Source organism: Caretta caretta, chromosome 8, assembly GCF_965140235.1.
Source record: "Caretta caretta isolate rCarCar2 chromosome 8, rCarCar1.hap1, whole genome shotgun sequence".
Lineage (NCBI taxonomy): Eukaryota > Metazoa > Chordata > Testudines > Cheloniidae > Caretta > Caretta caretta.
In genome coordinates this window covers 107553026-107576670 of record NC_134213.1, presented here as the reverse complement: position 1 = coordinate 107576670, position 23645 = coordinate 107553026, and the positions used below count along the sequence as shown (strand labels likewise).

General features: G+C 64.2%; 1 protein-coding gene across 3 annotated transcripts in view; it reads right to left on the bottom strand.

The window, feature by feature from the left end:
• Positions 1-23645, bottom strand: part of SLC6A9 (solute carrier family 6 member 9) — a 59072-nt gene that overhangs the window by 20781 nt on the left and 14646 nt on the right. The window contains exon 3 of one of the 3 annotated variants that reach the window (XM_048862086.2): positions 15350-15437. The exons of the other annotated variants lie outside the window; for them this stretch is intronic. The gene's annotated coding sequence lies outside the window, so the exon portion shown is untranslated. The remainder of the gene's footprint in view (positions 1-15349; positions 15438-23645) is intronic. 3 annotated transcript variants of the gene reach the window in all.

Genomic DNA, 23645 nt, shown 5'->3' with positions numbered 1-23645 from the left:
AACTCCATCAGCCAGATGGGTGGGGAGGTGGACAGGCTCCCACTCCTGACCCCAACCTATATGTCTGTGGAGTTTCCTGGGCTCAGGCCCCCCGGACCTCCAGTGGGAGTGGAAGGTGATGGTCAATGGAGAGACATTCCTGGGGTTTCAGAGGAGCAGCCGTGTTAGTCTGTATTTGCAAAAAGAAAAGGAGGACTTGTGGCACCTTAGAGACTAACCAATTTATTTGAGCATAAGCTTTTGTGAGCTACAGCTCACTGCATCGGATGCATTCAGTGGAAAATACAGTGAGGAGATTTATATACACAGAGAACATGAAACAATGGGTGTGACCATACACACTGTAACGAGAGTAATCACGTAAGGTGAGCTATTACCAGCAGGAGAGCAGGGGCGGGGACCTTTTGTCGTGATAATCAAGGGGGGCCATTTCCAGCAGTTGACAAGAAAGTCTGAGGAACAGCGGGGGTGGGGGGGGTGGGGGGGGAAGGGGGATGGGGAATAAACATGGGGGAATAAACATTGCATCCGATGAAGTGAGCTGTAGCTCACGAAAGCTTATGCTCAGATAAATTGGTTAGTCTCTAAGGTGCCACAAGTCCTCCTTTTCTTTTTGCGAATACAGACTAACACGGCTGTTACTCTGAAACATGGGGAAATAGTTTTACTTTGTTGTAATGACCCATCCACTCCCAGTCTTTATCCAAGCCTAATGTAATGGTGTCCAGTTTGCAAATTAATTCCAATTCAGCAGTCTCTCGTTGGAGTCTGTTTTTGAAGTTTTGTTGTTGAAGAATTGCCACTTTTAGGTCTATAATCTAGTGACCAGAGAGATTGAAGTGACTGGTTTTTGAATGTTATAATTCTTGACATCTGATTTGTGTCCATTTAGTCTTTTACGTAGAGACTGTCCAGTTTGACCAATGTACATGGCAGAGGGGCATTGCTGGCACATGATGGCATAGATCACATTGGTAGAATTATAACATTCAAAACCAGTTGGAGAACACGTCAATCTCTCTGGTCACTCGATAGGTGCAGGCTCAGATGGAGGAAGGCAGATGGCTCAGCAGCAGGGCGCTGGGACAGTGTATGTCCAGGGCTGATTTGGGAGCAAGTCACTTCTAAGGGAGGTGAAACGTGGGGTCTGCAAGACAAGCCAGCTCCCTGCCAGGGGTCCCAGTCTGGGCAGACTGAGAGGCGCTGCCATACAGCCTGTGTTAGCCTGCAGAACTGGCTGCCACGGGGAGTCGTCGAGGTCACAGGCTCGACTCAGAGAGGGATGAGGTGTGTGTCGGCCCAGAGTCATCACAGTTCACGCTCGCGCAGAGCATGGGGGGGCGGACCCCCTCTCCAGGACAGGGTCCTGAAGCCGACCTCTGACCATGAGGGTCAGGGTGGGCCCTGGGTGGGGGATCGTCCCCCATCTGCTGCTGCGGGGTTCCTGCTCCCCCATCCACACACGGTGCTGGGCACTGCCGGCGCTGGGACAAGGGGCTGGATGGGCCAAGGGGAAGCGTGCGTGGTGAGCCCTGCACCCTGATGCTCGGAGCCCACGGGGACAGGGCTGCAGATGTCCTGATGAGACGGGGGGCAGTAGCAAGGTTGTGCGGGCACCCAGCCCACCCTGCTGGGAGAGGGGGGGAATCGGGATGGGCACCTGGGTTCGCGGTCACCCCAGGCACCACCAGAGGGGAGACCAGACCGGCTCCTGGGGGGTGACAAAATCCTTGGGGGAGCTCTAGGCCCCCCTGCAAGCCCCATCCCCTGCTGTGAGAGAAGCCCCTGGCACCCCTGCCCAGAGAATGCACAGCGGAGATTACGGGGTCCGGGGTTGCTCTCAGTTACGCCTGCGCCCAGCTTTGCACCCCCCAGCAGGGGCCCTGGGCCCTGTCCCATGGCACCGAGAGCTCAGTGGCAGGGCGGGAGCTGGGTGCCCGATGCCAGGTGGGCACTTCCAGCACATCCCAGAATGAGCTCATTCTCTGGGGGCAAGAATGGCGCTTTGTCCCGGGCCTAAGGCCCCCTCCTGCTGCGGGGCGGCTGGTGTCGGCGCTGTGCTGGGCTCACAATGCAGCCTCACACCAGGGCCCAACAAAGGAGCGGCTGCGGCTGGCGGCAGCCTGGGGGGCCCAGCACCCTGCAAGCGAGGGGCACACAGCATGTACTGTGACCTTGCCCTTGGCCAGGCTGGCACTTTGCACAAGGGCCCCCCGGGAACCCAGCCCCCCGGTGCCCTCACTCACCATGGCTGGGCCTGCTTCGGTTTTGCCTCGTGTGCCCTGGCCCAGGCCGAACTGATTCGCCTTCACGGGCGCGAGAAAGCCCCTGCCCTCCCCAGGGTTGTTGGGAGTGGAGCCCCCAGCTCCGGTGAACCCCCTCTGCTCACTGGCTGCGCCCCTGTGTCCTGCATACATGCTCCCCCTCCACAGACACAGCACCCCCGCGCCTGTCTCCTGCCCCCCGCCTGCCCCTGGCCTTGCCCCTGCGGAGCAGCGGCCGCTCTGAGCGGCCCCCAGCCCAGCCACCGCCACGGAGCCCAGCCAGGTACAGGGAGGGGCCCCCCTCCTGCCACAGCTCCCACCTGGTGAGCTCCCAGGCTGGGCCTGGCAGTGACCCCGGGCCAGCACCCCGATGTCCGGCTGGGCAGGGAGACGGCACCCCAGGGCTTTAGGGGATCTGTGTCTCCTTGCCCTGGGGGCGTGGGGTGGGGGCACCAGGTGAGCTCTCAGCCCTGCACTGGGAGCTGAGGGGATGCCGGCCGTTCGCCCCGCAGCACGTGTGGCCTCCGATCGCTAACAGCTGCTGCGAGCGCCCTGCCAATGCAGCCGTGGCTTCGGATCTGCCTCAGGCGTGAGGGGCACCGGACCGTGTTATTCCATTAGCAGCCGGGCGGCTGCAGCCACTTATCCGGCACGGCTCGGCCAAGCCAGCATCTGCTGAGAGCCGCCCAGCCCCACCACCGCTGCCCCCCAGCCGAGACCCAGCCTGGGCAGGGGGACAGGCGGGATGTCCTACCCCCAGAGAGAAGCCACAGCCCCATTGAGCCAGTGGGCATCCTGGCCCCAGGGCTGTGAATGGGGGTCCCCCAGCTCACAGGGCATGGGAGGGGGCGCATCGGGGCTCTCTTCTCCCAGCCTGCCCCATTCCCGGTGGGCCCCCAGTCCCTGCCCTGCCACATGCCACATGGGCACTCAGAGCCCAGCAGATCTGGAGTGGGGCGCTTAGCTCTCCCTGCTGCACACCAGGGCCCAGGGCGGCTCTCCAGCCCCACACACTGCAGGAGTCTGCCAGCCCATGCCTCGCCCTGCCACTCCCAGAGCCTTCGATGCTGACCCATGGCGGGTGCAATGGGGGCTGTGTGGGAGCCTGGCCTAGGCGGCAGGAAGTGACCCCAACCCCCATCCCGGCAAGCTCGAGACACGAGGCTGGCCCTGCATGTGACCGGGCCACACAGCTGCTTGCCCCATTTGCGGGCTTACATGCCTGGCTGCCCAGCCTGCGTGGGGGGCACGAGGTGCACAACTGCGTAGGGATTTCAGCATGGAGCTATGGGCTGAGAGCAGCACCCGGCTCGTCTCTGCAGCGCCCGGCTGAGGGAACAGCTGCCCACATCTCCCGCAGCCCCCGCAGTCCTCTTCTATCCTGTAGGCCTTTACCTCTGCCCACTGGGCCTGCCTGGGCCCCTCTTGCCCCCCACAGGCAGGGAGCCGGGGGCTGGCACGTGCGGCGAGCAGGTCTCCCTGGGTGCTGCCAGCCTCTCTGCGAGACGGGGTGTGCCGGCCCTGACCCCTTTGCCGGGGGAGGAGGAATGGGGAGGGGGGGGAGACTGTGCAGCCCACATGCGCAGGCTAATTGCCTGATTGACTTGCAGAGCAGTGGAAGAACTGCTAATGAGGCTGGCTGCTGTTCAGCCTAATCAGCAGCAGCATCCCTGGGCCAGGGGCTGGGCGCTGCCCTCGCGAGGGGCTGGGCGCCCGCCCCCGCAGGTGAAGCCACGAGGAGTCAGGTTCAGACCCAGGCGATGACCCTCGGGGCAGCCGTGCCAGGGGAGTGCCCGGTGCCTGGCATGGGGGCCCTGGCTCCATGGGCAGCCCCTTGCAGCACTAAGGGGGGCAAGGGGGCAAAGCAGCCTGTCGGGCCAGGCCCAGCGCCCCGGCCCCTGCCACGAGGCCCTATCTGCCCCCCTGCCCTGGCAGACAGGGCCCTCAAGCTCTGCTCCCGGGGGAGGGGCCCAGAGCCCAAGTCCTACTCACCCCACGACCTCACGGGGCGCAATGTTGCCACAGTCATGCCCAGCCAATGAGACGCGGCGGGACGCCAGGGCCGTGCCTATGGCCCTCACCCCACCTTGGCCCTGCCTTGGCCTGGGACAGGCACCTGGGACCCCTGCCTGGGCCCCCTGGGAAGAGCCCTGCCCCGGGAGAGACGCGCCAGCCCCTGCCGTGAGCCCAGCCGCGGGCAGTCCCAGTGCGCGGCCAGGCCTGTTGGACAGGGGCACCTGCGCGCCAGGGAGCACGGCAGCCCATCCCGGCGCAGGCCTGAGCTGTCGGCACCCACTGCCCCGTGCCCCACACTGCTTGGATCCCGCACGCCCCCGGCCCCCCGGCGGCTGCCTCCCCAGCTTGGTCCGCGTCGCTCCCACAGCCAGCCATGGACAGGCCCCCGCCTGCCTCCCCCCGCAGCCTGCAGGACACACGCGCCCCTGCCCCGGGCCATCTCAGCCCTGAAGCAAATGCAGCCACAACGCAGGCCCCACTGGGACCCAGCAACCAGCGTAACCAGAGCCACGGCCCCCCGTGGTCCCTGGCACCAGCCCGGCTCGAAGGTGGCTCTGCTCTGAGCCCCGACGCACAGGGGGCCTCGCTCACAGCCAGGCCCCGTGGACTGAGTCCGGCTGACGGCAGTGGGTGTGCACACACGCACACGCTTACACACACACACGCTCACACACATGCATGCTTACACACATGCATGCTTACACGCACACACTTACACACACTTACACACACTTACACACATGCATGCTTACACACACACACTTACACACACTTACACACACATGCTTACACAACACTTACACACACACTTACACACATGCATGCTTACACACACACACACATGCATGCTTACATGCACACGCACACGCTTACACACACACTTACACACGCACACGCTTACACACACACCCCTGCACTGGTGCAGGTACACACACACACCGGAGCCAGCTTATCCCAGCCCTTTGCCCTCCCTGGTGCCGGAGCCTCACCCTTCACACCGACGCCGGTGGGGTGGGCCAGGGCCAGGCGCTCACTCCCGCAGGCCCCGGCGGGAAGGGACTTGCCCGACAACACGCATGGGCTAGGCGAGAACCCAGGCGTCCTGGCTCCTTCCTCTGCCTTCACCAAACACCCCTCCCCCCAGGCTGGCCCAGTGAGCAGCACGTGAGGGCGGCCAGGCGGGCATCACGCCCCAACGTGCTCCCAGGCCCGTTACAGTCCGCAGCTCATAGTCTCAAAGGGCAGAAGGGGCCATCGTGATCCGGTCTGACCCGTACATGGCCCAGCCCCTCACCCCCCTTCCTGTAACAGACCCCAACCTCTGGCTGAGTCGCTGATGCCCTCGAGTCATGGGGTAGACGTCACAGTACAGAGCATCTGCCATGTACCCTCCTTCAAACCAGCGAGTGCCCTGTGCCCCGTGCTGCAGGGGAAGGCGAAACGCCCTCACGGTCTCTGCCAGTCTGACTCAGGGGAAATTCCTTCCCCACCCCAAACCTGGTGACCCGTTAGACCCTGAGCATGGCAAGACCCCCGCAGCAAGACACGCGGGCGAGAATTCTCTGCAGTGACTCAGAGCCCTCCCCACCTAGAGCCCCATCCCCGCCCGTGTCTGGGGTCACAAGCATTTCCGGGGCCAGACTGATCCCTGACCTGACTCCAGCCCCCGCAGGGTCACTAGGCCAGACTGCCCCGAGTCACAACCACGCCTCAGTCGGGAGTCACCCCCGGCGGTGCAGGGGGAGGAGCGGGTCACCAGGCCCAGGCTCTGGACCAGCTGCCCCCTCTCTGTGCCGGGGCCCGGCTGTGAGCCTCACTGGGGGCAGCAGCCAGGCCAGGGCGTCCTGGGCATCGAGAACCCCCCCCCCAACATCATCAGCCTCTGGCGCCAACCTCACAGCTGGTTCCCATGGGGAGGGCTGTGAGGTCACAGGCAGAGAGCTGGGGGGGGGCACATAAGGTATAACTAGACGCTAATTAAATGTTTCTAAATAGCCAGTTCCCAGCCCTTCCCCCAGCAGCACCTCCCCAGGGACACCCCCCAGCGCGGCTTGGGGGAGGGGACGCTGCACCCAGGGGGCCTTCCTGGGCCAGCCTGCCATCCTCTGGGTCCCAACCCTGCCCCGGGACAGGGAGCCCCACTGCAGCGCAGGCTCCGGGGAGGGGGTGCTGGGCTGACAGTCCAGCCACGGGACGGGGGGCTGTTCGGCCCATGTGTCCTCCTCCCTTGGCAGCTCCTGGAGCCCGCCGGTGCGGGACACTGCCTGCCCCGGGCCCATCTTCTCCTGCTCCTCTAGCTGCACGAGGACAGGGGCGCTCCGGGGTTGGCTGCAGGGGACGGCTCCTGCCAGCCTGCACCTCCTACGGCAGCTCGGGGCCCGGGCCGGCACTGGGCCCCTTCCGCCCGCCACCCCGGTGCCACGCGACCCCGGCCACGGATCCCCTGCTGCAGACTGGGAGCAGGCTGGGCTCCACCCCAGCAGCGGGCGCGACTGTCTGTGTCACAGGCCACCCGAGAGGGGCAGATGAACACAGCAAATGTGTGTGTGTGTGTAACTGTGTGTGTAACTCTGCATCTGTGTGTAACTGTGCATCTGTGTGCAACTCTGTGTGCGTAACTTCCCTCCCCCAGCTCTGCCAGTGCCCCTCACTCCTGACCCACAGCCCCTGCTATCCCAGCCCTGGGCTCCCCACACAAGGGCCTGTCTACACGGAGATATCTGAACCGATGCAAACCCCGGTGTGGATGTGCTGACTCCACCAAGACATGGCTCTGCCAGCCCCGGAGATGCAAAGACCCTGCAGCCAGATTGCGCCATGTCCCAACTGCCCGGCCAGTTTGGGGGAAGCTCAGCTTCCCTTCAGGGCCCTGGGCTTCCGTCCTCCCCACGTCCCCAGCGAGAAGCTGAGGCCATTCACATGGGGAGCACCTTGCCCAGATACCTCAGCCCTACTGCTCCCCTTGGATTGGCTTTAACTTCCTAAGCAGATACACGGCTGTTAAAGGGTTGCTGCGTTCCAGCCCAGAGCTGGCTGCAGCTCAGTGATGGGAGAGCGCAGGAGCCCACCACGCTGGGGCCAGGAGGGAGCGAGGGCCCAGGTGACAGAGCCACAGACTTTCAAGCAGGTCATTCCCCTTCCTCCCTGTCACAGAGTCCCCGGGCGATGCTCTGGAACTGCTCCCCATGAAGCCAGGCAGGAGTATCCTTTCTGTGAGCAGCCTGTCTGCAGGACACACAGCTCACCCCGCTTCCCCCTTCCTGGGTCTGTGTGACGAAGTGACTCAGCAGGGAGGGGGGAGTGTTGACCTGGGAATGTGCCCTGGGGATGGGAGACCTGAGAGCCTGTCACCTGAGCCAGGAGGGGGAGGGGGAGGTAACACCTCTGCCCGGGAATGTGAACAGAGGCTGCAGCAGGGAACCTGCTGGGTGGGGTTAGTTGGCAGTTTGGGAGGCTGGGGAGAGGAACACAGGGAACCCCAGGGCTGGGGTCTAAGCTCCCTGCTCCCCCAGAAGGACGTGATCGAGGGGTCCTGGTTGTACCCACAAGCTCTGTTGTGGACTGTGTTCCTGTTGTCCAATAAACCTTCTGTTTTACTGGCTGGCTGAGAGTCTCAGTGGATCCCAGGAAGAGGGGTGCAGGGCCTGGACTCCCCCACACTCCGCGACAACTGGTGGCAGCGGTGGGATCTACTGCACCCCGTGAACGGCGCTTCCTGCAGTAAGTGACTGGGGAACAGTAAAACGAAGGGGAATTGACGGGGACCAGGCGTGCTGAAGATTCAGAGAGAGACGGTTTCGGGGGGCGGCTAACCCCTGGGAATGTGTGACCAGAGAGAAAGACTTTTGCAGTAACAGGGTCCCCCGGGGGATTGCAGCGAGCGGTCCCAGGGGCGGAGGAGTCTGCAGCTCGACCCTGGCAAAGAGGTGGTGACCTCAAGAAGGACTGGCACACTAAGGGCTTTTCCTGGAAACCGTGGGAAGCTGCCCGGCCTGCGAGTGGCCAGCAGGGAGATGTACGCTAAACGCCTTAAGAGTGACCTGGTGGAGCTGTGCAGGCAGAGGGGGCTGCGCATCGGGAGGTCCACCAAGGAACAACTGATTGCCCAGTTGGAGGAGAGGGATCGCTTGGATGACCCGATCCCTGTCCCTGAGGGGAGCCGCCCGGCAGACGCAGCGTGGGCCCCGGGGCCTGACCGGGCTGGGAGGGGTCAGACTGCTGCCGAGGACATCCCGAGACCCTTCCTACCTATGCCTGGGGGAGGGGTTGGGGGAAGCCCAGCGAATACCGAGGGCACCCTGACCCCAGCACCCAGCAGGGGATCCTCCCGGCGGAGCTCCCCATCCCTGGAGCGGAGGCGGCTGGAATGGGAGAGGGAGATGAAAATGAGGGAGCTGGAGGATCATGAAAAACAACGTCAACATGAGGAGAAACAACGTCAACATGAGCAGGAGGAGAAGGAGAGGGAGCGTCAGGAGAAGGAGAGGGAGCGTCAGGAGAAGGAGAGGGAACGTCAGGAGAAGGAGAAACAAAGACAGCATGAACTGGAGCTGGCCAGGCTGAAGAGCAGTGGGGCCCCGGCTGTGGTGAATGAGGGGGGACCCAAGACTGCAAGGAACTTTGATAAGTGCTTCCTGGCCCAGCGGAAGGAGGGGGAGGACATAGATAGCTTCCTGACGGCCTTTGAGAATGCCTGTGAGCTGCACAGGGTTGACCCTGCAGACAGGCTCCAGTTTCTCACCCCCTTACTGGACCCCAAAGCCGTGGAGGTGTACAGCCGGATGACAGGGCCGGAGGCAGGGGACTATGAACTGTTCAAACAGGCCCTGCTCCGTGAGTTTGGGCTGACCCCCGAGATGTACCGGAGAAGGTTCCGGAGTCAGCGTAAAACGCCTGAGGTCACCTACCTACAACTGGCCAACCGGATGCAGGGATATGCCCGCAAGTGGACAGCTGGGGCCCGAGCTAAAGAGGACCTGCTTGACCTAATTGTACTGGAGCAACTGTATGAACAGTGCCCTTCCGACCTGAGGCTGTGGTTGGTGGACAAAAAGCTCGAGAACCCCCAGCACGCAGGGCAGCTGGCCGACGAGTTTGTGAACAGTCGGTCAGGGGGTAGCCGGGAGGAGTCCCAAAAGAACAGGCCCCCCCCGATGCAGAGAGAGAGTCACCAGGGGGCCTCCCAGCGGGGAAATAGGGAGAACCCCCTCCCAAGGGGAACGCCTGGCGTCGGGCCCCTCCGACCCGCTCGAGGGGACCAACGTGACCTGAGCTGCTATCACTGTGGCCAGAGAGGCCACATACGGTCCCAGTGCCCTGGGCTCAGGGACAAACTGAGCAGACCCAACCTACCCAGGGTTAATTGGGTAGGGACCCAGCTGGACGAGGGGCAGACGACCCAGGAAAGGGGGCCTACCAGTTTACCACCTGCTCAGGAGGGAAGAGTACCCCAGGCCAGCTCCACCAGAGGGCTGGAGGCTCTGGACTCAGGGCGCTCAGTTTACAGGGTGGGCGCGGGGCTGTCCCTCCGGAGAGAGTGCCTTGTTCCCCTGGAGGTGGATGGGAGGAAGGTCAATGGATACTGGGATACGGGCGCGGAGGTGACGCTGGCCCGGCCCGAGGTGGTGGCCCCAGATCGGGTGGTGCCCAACACCTACCTGACCCTGACAGGGGTGGGCGGGACCCCATTTAAGGTGCCCGTGGCAAGGGTACACCTGAAATGGGGGGCCAAGGAGGGCCCCAAGGATGTGGGGGTACACCACCATTTGCCCACTGAAGTTTTGATGGGGGGAGACCTAGAGGACTGGCCAAGCAAGCCCCAGACCGCCCTGGTTGTGACCCGTAGCCAGAGCCGGCGAGGGCCACTGCTCCCTGACCTCGGGGAGGGTACCGCACCGGAGGCGCAGGACCCTACCCTGGTGGGAAGGGAGGGCCGAGGGGCACGGCTCAGAGAGGCTGAGGCCTCAGACCTGGCCACTGAGGGGGAACCGGTCCCCATCCCTTCCCCAGCCGCTGAGTTCCAGGCCGAGTTGAGGAAAGATCCCTCCTTGCGGAAGCTCAGGGACCTGGCCGACCTCGGTGTGGTACGAACCATGAGGAGAGGCTGCCAGGAGAGGTTCCTGTGGGAGAAGGGGTTCCTGTACCGAGAATGGGCTCCCACAAGGGAAGTAGAGTCCTGTGGGATCAGGAGGCAGCTGGTGGTCCCCCAGAAGTATCGCCGCAGGCTCCTGTACCTGGCCCATGACATCCCCCTCGCAGGGCACCAGGGAATCCGGCGCACCCGGCAGAGGTTGCTACAGAACTTTTACTGGCCCGGGGTCTTTACCACGGTCCGGCAGTATTGCCGATCCTGTGACCCCTGTCAGAGGGTGGGGAAGGCCCGGGACAAGGGGAAAGCGGCTTTGAGACCTTTGCCCATCATAGAGGAGCCTTTCCAGAAGGTGGCCATGGACATCGTGGGGCCTCTCAGCAAGACGACCCGGTCGGGGAAGAAATACATTCTGGTGGTGGTAGATTTTGCCACCCGCTACCCCGAGGCAGTGCCCTTAGCTTCCATTGAAGCAGACACCGTGGCCGATGCGCTCCTGACCATTTTCAGCCGAGTGGGGTTCCCCAAGGAAGTCTTGACAGACCAAGGCTCCAACTTCATGTCGGCCCTGCTCCGGTGCTTGTGGGAGAAATGTGGGGTCCGGCACGACTGGGCCTCAGCTTATCACCCCCAGTCCAACGGGCTGGTGGAGAGGTTTAACGGGACGCTAAAGATGATGCTGAAAACCTTTATGAACCAGCACCCGCAGGATTGGGACAAGTACTTACCTCACCTGCTGTTCGCGTACAGGGAGGTGCCCCAGGAGTCTACCGGATTTTCGCCTTTCGAACTGTTATATGGAAGGAGGGTGAGGGGCCCCCTGGACCTGATGAGAGACGAGTGGGAGGGGAAGGCCACTCCCGATGGAGAGTCAGTGGTGGAGTATGTCCTGATCTTCCGAGAGAGACTGGCTGAACTCATGGGCCTGGCCAGGGAGAATCTGGCCAGAGCCCAGAAGAAGCAGAAGGTCTGGTATGACCGCACGGCAAGGGCCCGTGCCTACGCCACCGGGGATCCGGTGATGGTTCTCATCCCTGTGAGAAAGAACAAACTACAGGCCGCCTGGGAGGGCCCTTTCAAGGTCGTCAAGCAGCTCAATGAGGTAAACTATGTGGTGGAGCTGTCGAACCGGGCGCACCACCGCCGGGTGTACCATGTGAATATGATGAAGCCATATTATGCCAGGGGGAATGTGGTGTTGGCCGTGTGTGGACAGTGGGAAGAGCAGGGAGATGACCCTTTAGTAGATCTATTCCCTGGGACCAGAGCTGGTTCCCCCCTGGAAACAATCCCCCTCTCGGATCAGCTAACCCCTGCCCAGCAAGCTGAGGTCAGGGGGGTGCTGCATCCGTACCGACAGCTGTTTTCCAACCAGCCTGGACGCACTAATCTGACTGTCCACCGGGTGCAGACAGGGTCGCACCCGCCGATAAGATGCTCCCCCTTCCGAGTCACAGGGAAAACTGCTCAGGACCTGGAAAGAGAGGTCCGGGACATGCTGGCTTTGGGGGTGATCCAGCCATCTGCCAGCCCTTGGGCCTCGCCGGTGGTGCTGGTCCCCAAAAAGGACGGGTCGGTCCGGTTCTGCGTGGACTATCGGAAGCTCAATGCCATCACTGTATCTGATGCCTACCCCATGCCCAGGCCGGACGAGCTCCTAGACAAACTGGGAGGAGCTCGGTACCTTACCACCATGGACCTTACAAAGGGCTACTGGCAAGTGCCGCTGGATGCAGATGCCCGACTGAAATCGGCCTTTATCACCCCTCTGGGGCTCTATGAGTTCCTGACCCTGCCTTTCGGCCTCAAGGGAGCGCCGGCCACCTTCCAACGCCTGGTGGACCAGCTCCTGAGGGGGATGGAGAGTTTTGCCGTGGCGTATATTGATGACATCTGTGTCTTTAGCCAGACCTGGGAGGACCACGTGTCCCAGGTTAGACAAGTGCTGGACCGACTCCAGGGGGCTGGGCTGACTGTAAAAGCGGAGAAGTGCAAGGTGGGGATGGCGGAAGTGTCTTACCTGGGCCATCGGGTGGGGAGCGGCCGCCTAAAGCCGGAACCAGCCAAGGTGGAGGTGATCAGAGACTGGCCCGCTCCCCACACCAAAAAGCAGGTCCAAGCCTTTATTGGGATGGCAGGATACTACCGAAGATTTGTGCCCCACTTTAGCGCCATAGCCACCCCCATCACTGAGCTATGCAAGAAGGGGAAGCCAGACAAGGTGGTCTGGACCGAGCAGTGCCAGGTGGCTTTCCGGGCGCTGAAGGAGGCTCTGGTCAGTGGCCCAGTTCTGGCGAACCCGGACTTTGACAAGGCCTTTGTGGTGTTCACCGACGCCTCCGACACGGGACTGGGGGCGGTGTTAATGCAGGAGGATGAAAAGGGGGAGAGACACCCCATCGTGTACCTGAGCAAGAAGTTGCTACCCCGGGAGCAACACTACGCGGCCATCGAGAAGGAGTCCCTGGCCATGGTGTGGGCCCTCAAGAAACTAGAGCCCTATCTCTTCGGGCGGCACTTCACCGTGTACACCGACCACTCTCCCCTGACCTGGCTGCACCAGATGAAAGGAGCCAACGCCAAGCTCCTGAGATGGAGCCTGCTCCTGCAGGATTACGACATGGACGTGGTCCACGTGAAGGGAAGTGCCAACCTGATAGCGGATGCGCTGTCCCGGAGAGGGGGCCCCGAACTTCCCCAGGTCACTGGTCACAGTGACCCCGCTCAGTTCAGTCTCGAAGGGGGGAGAGATGTGACGAAGTGACTCAGCAGGGAGGGGGGAGTGTTGACCTGGGAATGTGCCCTGGGGATGGGAGACCTGAGAGCCTGTCACCTGAGCCAGGAGGGGGAGGGGGAGGTAACACCTCTGCCCGGGAATGTGAACAGAGGCTGCAGCAGGGAACCTGCTGGGTGGGGTTAGTTGGCAGTTTGGGAGGCTGGGGAGAGGAACACAGGGAACCCCAGGGCTGGGGTCTAAGCTCCCTGCTCCCCCAGAAGGACGTGATCGAGGGGTCCTGGTTGTACCCACAAGCTCTGTTGTGGACTGTGTTCCTGTTGTCCAATAAACCTTCTGTTTTACTGGCTGGCTGAGAGTCTCAGTGGATCCCAGGAAGAGGGGTGCAGGGCCTGGACTCCCCCACACTCCGCGACAGTCTGACCTCGGAGCATTCAGCCTCCTCTGCCCCTCCGTGTGCTTCCCCCAGCGAGTCCGCTCAGGCAGGGCTCTTGGGGAAGCCAGAGGGTCCTGCCCCCCAACTCCGTAGTCAGACGTGACTCTCAGCCAGCCAGTAAAACAGAGGTTTATTAGATGACGGGAACATGGTCTAACACAGAACTTGTAGGTGCAGAGAACGGGACCCCTCAGCTGGGTCCATCTTGGGGGGCAGTGAGCCAGACAACCACGTCTGCCCTTCACTCCATGTCTCCAGCCCGCCCCAAACTGAAACTCCCTCCAGCCCCTCCCCCTCTGGGCTTTGTCCCTTTCCCAGGCCAGGAGGTCACCTGAGTCCTTTGTTCTCCAACCCTTCAGCTCTCACCTCCCAGGGGGGAAGGGCCCAGGCCGTCAGTGGCCAGGAAACAGGGTGTCGGCCATTCTCTGTGTCCAGACTCCTGCACACACCTGCCCTCTAGGGCTCTGCAAGGATCATACACCCTTACCCCACCCCCTAGATACTTCAGAACTGCACAGGGGAAACTGAGGCACCCCCACACTATTCAGAGGAAACATTAAGAACAGTCCCACTTCGTCACATCCCCCAAAATCCCCAGCTGGAGGCTCTGCTCCTGCCTGGTGTTTCCACCCCTTGTTCCTGGATAGTGCGACCTGGGGCCAGGCGCTGCCTTCAAGGCCTGTCTTTGTCTGCTCTGCTGAAGGGAAACTGAGGCACAGAGTGGGACCGAGTCGCTGCAGCCAATGGCAGGCAAAGGCAAGGAGCTTGGTCCCCGGGCAGGGCAGCACCTGTTCAAAGCCCTTGTCTGCCACAGAATGGGTCAGGGCTGCTCTGCCCCTGTGGGCACAGGATGGCACCGCAGGACTAGGGGACTGCAGCAGCTTGGCCGGGTCAGACACACTGGGCACCAGGGGGCACCAACTTAATTACACCCTCAAGCGAAGAGCGCCTCCCCACGCCCAGCCCTCCCCCCCACGTCCAGCTCTCCAGCCTATAACCCGGGCACCAGCAACTCAGACCCACCCTGGCCTCCTCCAGGCCAAGCTGGGCCTGAATCTCCCTGATTCTCTCTGCAGGACACCTGGAAGATGCGGCCTTTGCTGCTGGTTCAAACCCTCAGCCAGGCTGGTCTCCCGGCTTCCCTTGGGCCTGTTACTGCGGGCAGGACAAACGCAGCCCTGCCCCGCTCAGCTCCCTTCGGAGCCCTGCTGCAAGGCTCCCGCTCCTCGCCCGCCCCTTTGCCCACATCCCTTCTCTCTGCACCCCCCCGCGGCCTGCCCCTTCTCTGCTGCAGCAAAGGGAACCTGCTCAGCCGTCTGCACGGCCTTACCCAGCACCTGCCAGTCTGAGGGGTCGGCTCCCGCCAGCCCCTGCGCCCATGTGTTGGATGTTCAAACCAGCCCCTCTGTGCTCCCGCCCCCCCCTGCACTGCAGGGAGCAGCTCCCCAGACACGCCAGCTTCTCGGCCTCCTTCCGAGCCCTCCTGAGAACCCTCCTCTGCCTTCGTGCCTGCGGACACAGCCGGGGTGGGTCACTGGCACTGAGACCTGCCTCTCCTGCTGCCCAGCATCGCCTGTCTCCTTGTCTCCCCCGTCTGCACCCAGCTGTTGTTTCTTATCTTATGCTTGGATTGTCAGCTCCCCGGGGCAGCGGGAGTCTGTTTGCACAGCACCTAGCGCAGCGGGACCTGCTCCCGATTGGGGTCTCCTCTCACTCGCCTGGGACCGTCAGGGGGTGGGGGGTGCAAACACCCTGGCTTTGAATAAGGGGATGCCAGCCCTGCCCGCAGGTAACGACGGGGGTGGGCTCACCTGAACTTCACCGACAACTTCAAGCCTCGCCCACAGGTGCTGTCACTAGGCTCCAGGGTTAACGGCACAGTGAGGGTAGCACACCAGGCTGGGCACAAACCAGAGCTGAAATCCTGCATGAGCTGAGGGGCCCCACAACACAATGACCCCCCATGCACACCCCCATGCCCACAGCCCCAGCCCCACCAGTTCCACAAAGCCCAGACAAAGCTGGGTGTGATGGGGGGCTGGGTGTGATGGGGGAGGGGGCTGGGTGTGACGGGGGCTGGGTGTGACGAGGGCCGGGTGTGACAGGGGAGGGGGCCGTTCACATGGCTGCCCTGCCCCACGCAGCCGTGCTGGGATCTAGTTGGTGCCCTGGTCCCAGAGAGGTGGGTGAGAGAAGCCGGGGAAGGCAGCTCCCCCAGGCCAGCCCAGGGGCCCGCATGGCCCGGAGCCGGCCCCAGCTGGGCACAGGGGGGTGGCTCTCGGCTTGGGGAGGGCTGGTGTCCCTATGAAGCCAGCCGAGGGGGACATGTCATTCTGAAACCCTGTCCCCTGAGACACCCCCGGCACATCCAGCCCACCCAAACCCCGCAGCCGGGGCAGGGCTGAGGGGTTCATCCCCACACGCGACCCCAGGCCTGTCCCTTGCTGCCAGCCGGGCAGAGACAATGCCATTCTTCAGCCTGGCCCCATCTCCCTGGTGCGGGCACAAAGGGGCTGTGAGGGAGAGCGTGGTTCCCAGCCAGGCAGCTCCCTTCACCTGGGCCCCGTCCCCCCACCCGGCTCCCCACTGACCTGCTCAGTGGGGCAGGGACGGGCCTGGCCGCCGGCGCCTGCCATCCTGGGGGAGACCCTTGGAGCCGCTATTCTTCTGCAACCTCATTCACACCCCTGGGCTCAGCGTGGCCAGCGGCCCCGGCCCCTCCCCTGCGTGCTCCTCGCTCGCTCGGGGACTTGGCATTACTTTCGGCTCAGCTGCTCCGGTGCGGCGCTGTCCCCCACCCGGCTCTGCTCTCTCTAGCAGAACAGCTCGCCCCCCAGCAAGGGGGCTGGCAGTGCCCAGGGCTCCCCCGGCCCCCCCAGATCCCGCGGGCACGAGCCTCTGGCTCAGGGCCATGGCACAACTGCGCAGCCCGCTCCCCGAAGCAGCCGCTCGCTGGCCGGGGCCGTGAGGGTCGCCGGGGTAGCGGCCCGAGCTCAGGACAGGGCTCCAGTGGGGGGCTGCACCCCAGGGACTGGGAGATGGGGGGGCCTGGAGCGTCACTCACAGGCTCCGAGCGCCAGGCGGGTGCAGGCTACGGGGCTTGATGTGACCCTGCCCCACCAGACCCCACGCAGCACTGGGGAGCCAGAACAGCTCCTTGCCCCCCCCCGTGGGCCCAATCCTGCTCTCTGGTACGCCCGCAGGCTGAGATCAGGATCAGGCCCCACCACTCCTATCACCAGTGACTCCAGCCCGTCAGTGGCCTTGGGCCAAGTCACCTGGCCGAGAGGACTCCCGAAGAGAGATGCCACCAACCCCATGCAACGCACCTCACCATGCCTCAGTTTCCCCATTTCCCCTACCCCCTGGGGAAGAGGATTTACTGGTCCTTGCTGGTGACAGACTTAGGGACAGGGACAGAGAGGGCTCCTTGGGGGTCAGGATTGAGGGGCACAGGCAGAGCTGTGGGAGGGGGGAGCCCAGGGCTGGCTTCGTAGGGGGTCTGTGGGGCAGGATTGAGGGGGCCCAGCAGAGCCGGGGGGCAGGTCTAGGGCAGCGGGGGGCTGCGGGTTGGGAGTGAGGGGCCCTGGCAGAGCTGGGGGGCAGGTCTAGGGCAGCGGGGGGCTGCAGGTCGGGAGTGAGGGGCCCCAGCTGGGGGCAGGGCGAGCTTGACTCGCCCTTTCTCTCCCAGCCCCCCAGGATTGTGGCCTAGCCCCGAGGGACTCACAGCCCAGGGGTGCCCCCTGCTGACAGCTCTTGCCTCAGCGTTTGGGGGCCCTTTGCTAAATCGGGGTGAGCGGCGCAGGGGCCCGGCAGCCCGTTGGGCTCCCCCAGGATGGCACCGGGGGAGCTGGGCTCCAGGAGGGATTCAGCCTGCACGGGCCAGAGACCCTTCTGCCCCCTGACAAGCCCCGGAGACCTGCCCCACCCCGCTGGGCTCTGCTCCAGGGCACTGCTCTGCCAGTGGGGCAGCACCTGACAAACCGCCCCAGTGCCAGGCTGGGTGCCCGCTCCCCTGAGACCAGAGCTGCCAGCTGGGGGTGCCCCCCCTTCCCGGCTGTGCAGCCAGCGCAGTTTGGCCTTAACAAAGCCTCATTAGTGGGACCCAGCTGCTGGCAGCCCCTCCCCACTGCATTGGCAGAGCTCCTTCCTCTCCCCCCCGAGCCCATAGCATCTACCTGGGGGCAGTGCAGTGCAGGTGCTGGGGGCTGCTGGCCACCCCACCTGTGCCCGCGAGAGGAGCCAGCATTGGGGTGACCCTGTCTCCAAGCCGGCGTCCAGCTCCCTCTCCCCCCAGAGAGATGGACCTTACCAGTGCCCCCACACCCTGCCACAGGGATCCAGGGACCCCACCAGAGAAGGGCAGGCTGAGACCTTGCTGGAGACCTGCCTGCCCCAGTGCTCAGGGCCTGGCCCTGCCTGGGGCTTCTGGGCCCCACCCTGCTGGGAACAGTCCCAGGGCTCATCCCATCCCTGCCGGCTACCCCTCGCTGAGAGCCCTGCGGAGCATCCGCCTTGCTTTGCCCCTCTGGTGCCTGCCCCGCCCCCCTGCCCCCCGCCAGCTGCTGGCCACAGAAAGATGCCGTGAGGATCCCAAAGCTAGGAGAGAGCCTCGGACTCACTATGGGGTCACTGCTCCTGGCATCCCACCCGTCTGCCCCATCTCCACGCAGCTCCCCGCACCACAATTCCCCCTTCTCCCTGCCGCATGGCATCGGCCTGGGGAACTCCCCGCCACAGGCAGGCGAGGGCGACGGCAGGGAATGGAGAATTAGCTTAGACCAAGACATCAGAGATCGGCGCCAGGGCTGCAGGCACTGGGCTAGTGTTGCCTGCCCCTGAGCCGCCAACCGCCCTGCCCCCAGCCCGCTCCCCCCTCCTGCCGGCCCTCTCGCATGGGGCCTTCTGGCCCAGCCTGTCCCCAAGGCACTGCCAATGCCCCTAGGGCTGAGGCTGACGCTGCTCAGGTCACCCTGGCCTGGCTCCATGGGGCAGCCCCTGGCCCGGGTCCCATGTCCGTGTCCTGGCCCAGCCAGCTCATCCACAGACCCCAGCATGCCTCCCCCGGCTGCCTGCACACCATGTGCACAGATTCCTGCTGCTATTTAAATCCCCTGCCCTCGCCTGCCCTGGCCTTGGCCCACCTGTTCTGGGGCGTCCTGCCTGGCAGCGCCGCTGGGGGCTGGAGCTGGGGGCAGGGGCAGAAGCACACCCCAGGGTGACGGCTGGCGCTGGGCCTGCAGGTGTGGTGCAGTCCGGCGGGGGGGGAGCTGCCAACTACATGGGGGGGGGGGGCGAGCAGCTAGAATGAGTCCGTGACACCCTCTGACATGGGCACACGCACTGGGCATGTATGCACACCAGGTGACTTGGGGACTGAGCCCCTCTTAGCCTGTGGGGCCGTGGGGTGTGACGCCCCCCAGGGTGGAGGGACTCTGGGCTCCTGGGCACTCAGGGACTGCCAGGTGGGCTCAGCCCTGAGGCTCCTCCAGCTCCGTGTCCCAGTAGTACCAGTGCCCGGGAGGAGGCGTGGTGGGAGGATGGGTGGCGGGGGGAGGCGTGGTGGTGGGAGGTGTGGTGGGGGGAGGCGTGGCAGGAGGAGGTGTGGCGGGAGGAGGCGTGGTGGGAGGATGGGGTGGCAGGGAGAGGTGTGGCAGGGGAGGTGTGGTGGGGGGAGGCATGGCGGGAGGATGGGGTGGTGGGGGGAGGCGTGGTGGGGGGAGGCGTGGCAGGAGGAGGCGTGGCGGGAGGATGGGGTGGCGGGGGGAGGCGTGGTGGGGGAGGTGTGGTGGAGGAGGCGTGGCGGGAGGAGGCGTGGTGGGAGGATGGGGTGGCGGGGGGAGGCGTGGTGGTGGGAGGTGTGGTGGGGGGAGGCGTGGCAGGAGGAGGCGTGGCGGGAGATGGGGTGGCGGGGGGAGGTGTGGCGGGGGAGGTGTGGTGGGGGGAGGCGTGGCAGGAGGAGGCGTGGCGGGAGGAGGCGTGGTGGGAGGATGGGGTGGCGGGGGGAGGCGTGGTGGGGGGAGGTGTGGTGGGGGAGGTGTGGCGGGAGGAGGCGTGGCGGGAGGATGGGGTGGCGGGGGGAGGCGTGGTGGGGGGAGGCGTGGTGGGGGAGGCGTGGCAGGAGGAGGCGTGGCGGGAGGAGGCGTGGCGGGAGGATGGGGTGGCGGGGGGAGGCGTGGTGGGGGGAGGTGTGGTGGGGGGAGGCGTGGCAGGAGGAGGCGTGGCGGGAGGATGGGGCAGCGGGGGGAGGCGCAGCGGGAGGATGGCGTGGCGGGAGGTGGCATGGCTCAGTGGAATGCTGGGCCTAGCACTCAGCATGACCACCTCTGAGCCCCCAGGGTGCGAGCGGCTCCTCACCACATTAATGAAGACGTGGCTCATTAGCCCAGAAAGCTGGTTCCACGCCTGCCCCTCTGGGACCCAGCCTCCCTGGGGAGGGAGCAGCTGCCATGTGCCCATCGGCCTGGGCGCTTACATTGGCATCCACCAGCGCAGAGCCGGAGTGCCCCTTCCCAGGCCCCGGGGAGAAGAGCAGCTGGTCGGACCGTAGGGCAAAGCAGGCTAGCTGGAGAGAGACTGGGACAGGGGCGACTTAGCCTCCAGCCCCCTGCAAGAGCGGGCAGCCTGCACCCAGTGCCACACAGGGAGCCAGCGTCAAGGGGGCCCAGGGCTGCACCATGGCTCAGCCCAGCTGGCTGGTCGCGTTCCTTTAACGTCTCCTCCCCCTGCGGTGGGCACCAGGGCCAGGGGCAGAGACTGGGGCGTGCTGTCCCCCCAAAACTGGATACGTCGTAGAGGTGACGCTTGGGGGCACCCAGATTTCTCCCGTCTGGGGGGCGATTGGTGATGCCAGGTGCTCTGTGCATCCGGGCCAGTTTCCCCACACGGGACGCCTAGGGGGAAGGCGGCTCCTGCACCTCCCAGCACGGCTCCACCTGGGGCCGTTTCAGTTTTACTAGCCCATAAAATGAGAGACTTGCCCCAAACACGGGTCTGGACGGGGCCAGGTGCGGATGGGTGCCGGTGGCCTCGGGTGGCAGCGGGGCACGGGCTGGGACAAGCCAGGGCAGGGACGGAGGACCTGGGCAGGTAACGCGGGAGGGGGAGGTGCTGAGGCAGATGGGGAGGGGCAGGCGTCAGCGAGGGGCTGGGGTGGCGAGGGCAGCGCGTGTGTGTGTGTCTCTAGGCCCCGGAGCCGGGCTCAGGGCAGGAAGGCGCTCGGGTCGGGCTGGTTTCTATGCTCTTGTTGAGCTGTAAGGGGCCACTGCTAAACATGGCGAATAATGAAGTTAAAACAAAAAATGAGGGTGATTAAATAAGGAGCGTGACCTGACCTGTACCGGTGATTTCACGTGCCTGGTGGTAAAGGGCCACTAATCGTCGGTGACTCAGAGCTAGACCGAGACCTGTTATTAACAGGATTGAGCCAAACTCTGCCCCTGGCCAGGGCGGGGGTGGCTGGGGGCCCGTGCAGCGAGGGCAAAGGGAGGAGAGGGAAGGGGCTGGAGGTGGGGGTAGGGGCAGGATGAGCAGGTCAGAGGGGGTGGAGGGCTGCAGAAAGGGCAGCCTGAGGGTCCTGATCTTGGCACACAGGGAGCGAGAGGGCTGGCGCTGGGGCGCTGGGTGAGGAAGGAGATCTGGGCAGGCCGGGCCCAGGATGTGCCAGCCACTGGTGCCCAAAGGACACTGAGGACATACTGGGGCCACCGGCCTGAAGCCTATGCACTCAGCCAGCCCCGCCCGGGGGGCAGTGCAGCCGATGGGTCCCAGGACTGGGGGCCATGGGTGTGCGGGAAGGCCTGGGGGGAAGGGAGGCTCCAGCACTGCCCAGAGAGGACCTGCCCGGTGCCCAGGGCAGATGGGCTCGGACGTCTTGCCGAGGATGCACCTGGGCATTGCTGCCCCGCACACACACTGGGGGCTCGGAGCGTCTCTCTAGGCTCTCGCCCCTCACCCCCTGGTGCCTGCGGGCAGCCTGGTGGGTCTGCGGGGCCTGGCTCCGCGGCTGCCCCGTGGAGAGCTGGGCCTGCCGAGGCCGGTACCACCCCGCACGGTTGGGCGATGGCTTCCCTAGCGAGCTGCGGCCCCCAGCTGCTCCCCCCCCTGGGGGCTCTGTGGGGAACAGGAGCCCAGCACCGGCTGTTCAGTCTCTTCTGACATCGTCAGGCCCCATTTGCGACCCACACCTGTCTCCATGGCAATGCCTGGCGAGGTCACCGCCCATCAGCCCGGCCATCTGGCTCTCAGGCGGGCTCCCCTCGGCGGTGTGGGAAGCCAGCGCTCCCCTACGGCCCGGGCACCCTGGGCTCATGCGGGGGGCCGGGGCCGTCTCCCCTCCAGCCCTTCACCCAGCTGCCCCAGCCGTGGTGCGGTTCTGCCAGCGGCCTGGCATGGACCAGCCCTGCCCAGCCTGCCCCACAGGGGGCTCGCGCCTGGGTCCCTCTCTTCCCCATGAGACGTCCCTGCCCCGGCCGCCCGGCGTGCTGGCTCTGACATGCCCCCCCACTTAGCTCGGAGCACCCCAGCTGTTCCCGGGCAGGCGGGAGCCAGCCAAGCTCCCTTTCGGGAGAACACGTCCAAGGTGCCCAGCGAGGCGTGAATGACAGACCGTGGAGGGGGGCTGGGCTTTCTGGAGACCATCTGGGGTCCGGGGAGTGGGTGGAGGAGGCCACACGACCACACGTCACAGCACACGTGTATGGGCACGGGCCAGCGCCGGGCTGTCACGCGCAAGGACACGTGGGCGCCAGCTCGCCAGGCAGCATGCGCCTCCGGGTCGGCCCCGGCCTGCCCCCACTCGCCAGCTCCGGCAAAGCCAGAGAGACGCCAGCAGCATGGGGCTGCGGGGGGCGAGGAAATGCCCAGGGGACGGGGAGGTGGGTGACCCGAAATGCTAATTGTAAAGCTGCCCCATGTGGGCCGTCACCACCTGCATCCGAGCCACGGCACTGGCCCAGGGCACCCCCTACAACGCCCACACCCGGTGCTCACTCCCTCCCGTGCTCCCATCAGATGCCTGAGGAATTACACAAACAGCCGCCAGGCATGTTCCCCTCTTGCCCCCGTGCTGGGTGTGGCTGGGTCCCCTGCAGCCCTGTGCGGTCACACAGCCACGGTGGTTGTTCTGGCCCCAAACCACAGACCGGGGGGAACGACAGTCCCCACTACCCAGACCCTAGAAATCAGTGGGGCAGCCTCAGCTGGACGCCACCTGCAGCACCAGTCACCCCACCCCGTCAGGAGCCAGAGGGGGTCAGAGACGAGCAACGGGAACAAGCAGGGGCCCTCAGAGAGGAGACGGCATCCAAGTCTGTAAAATACTGACTGGGCCAGAGACTGGGTTTGGGCCCGGCTGCTCCCCCATCTCCCAGCTACGGCCCCTCCTTTGCAGGGTTCACTGATTGTCACCCAGGGTTCACTGATTGGACCCCTCCAGCCCAGGAAGGTACGATCCTGGTCCGATAATCCAGGCTCTGTTGTTAGCTACCGTTGCGTTAACAAGGAGCTAATCCAAGTGTAAATCCAGGCTGTCTCAGCGTAAGGCAATGGCGTGGAAGATACATGTGTGTGTGAGTGTGCACCGGGAGCCCAGTCCAGGAAATAAACCACAGCCGTCACCTGCTTTTGCTTTCAGTACTCTTATGTCCTCCTTCGTTGCTTTTTTCTGCCTCCCATCCCCTAATATCGATGTTGATATTTACCCACAAACCTACAGGGTTACCTTTGTGTGCTGATTTTCACCCAGTTATTATCCTAAACCCTGATCCATCCCCAGGAAGTTTTAAACAAAACACCAACGGAAAACAAAGGGCTTTGCTCCCAGCACGAGACTCAGAAGCCATTTAATTAAATGGAAAGGGGGGAACTCAAAGGCCATCACAATCAGCCAGTGGAACTCCCTGCCACAGGAAGTCGAGGCCAAGACCTTTGTGAGGTTCAAAGAGGGACTGGATGTTTGCACGGGTGACAAGACACTCCAGAGATCTTGATAAAGATGCCGGCGGGGAGAGTGAAAACAGTGTTGGAGACCAGAACGAGACCTCCCATGGGGTGGGTCAGCCCCCATCTGCTCTGGCACCAAACTCTGCAGCAGCTGGGCTGGTGGAG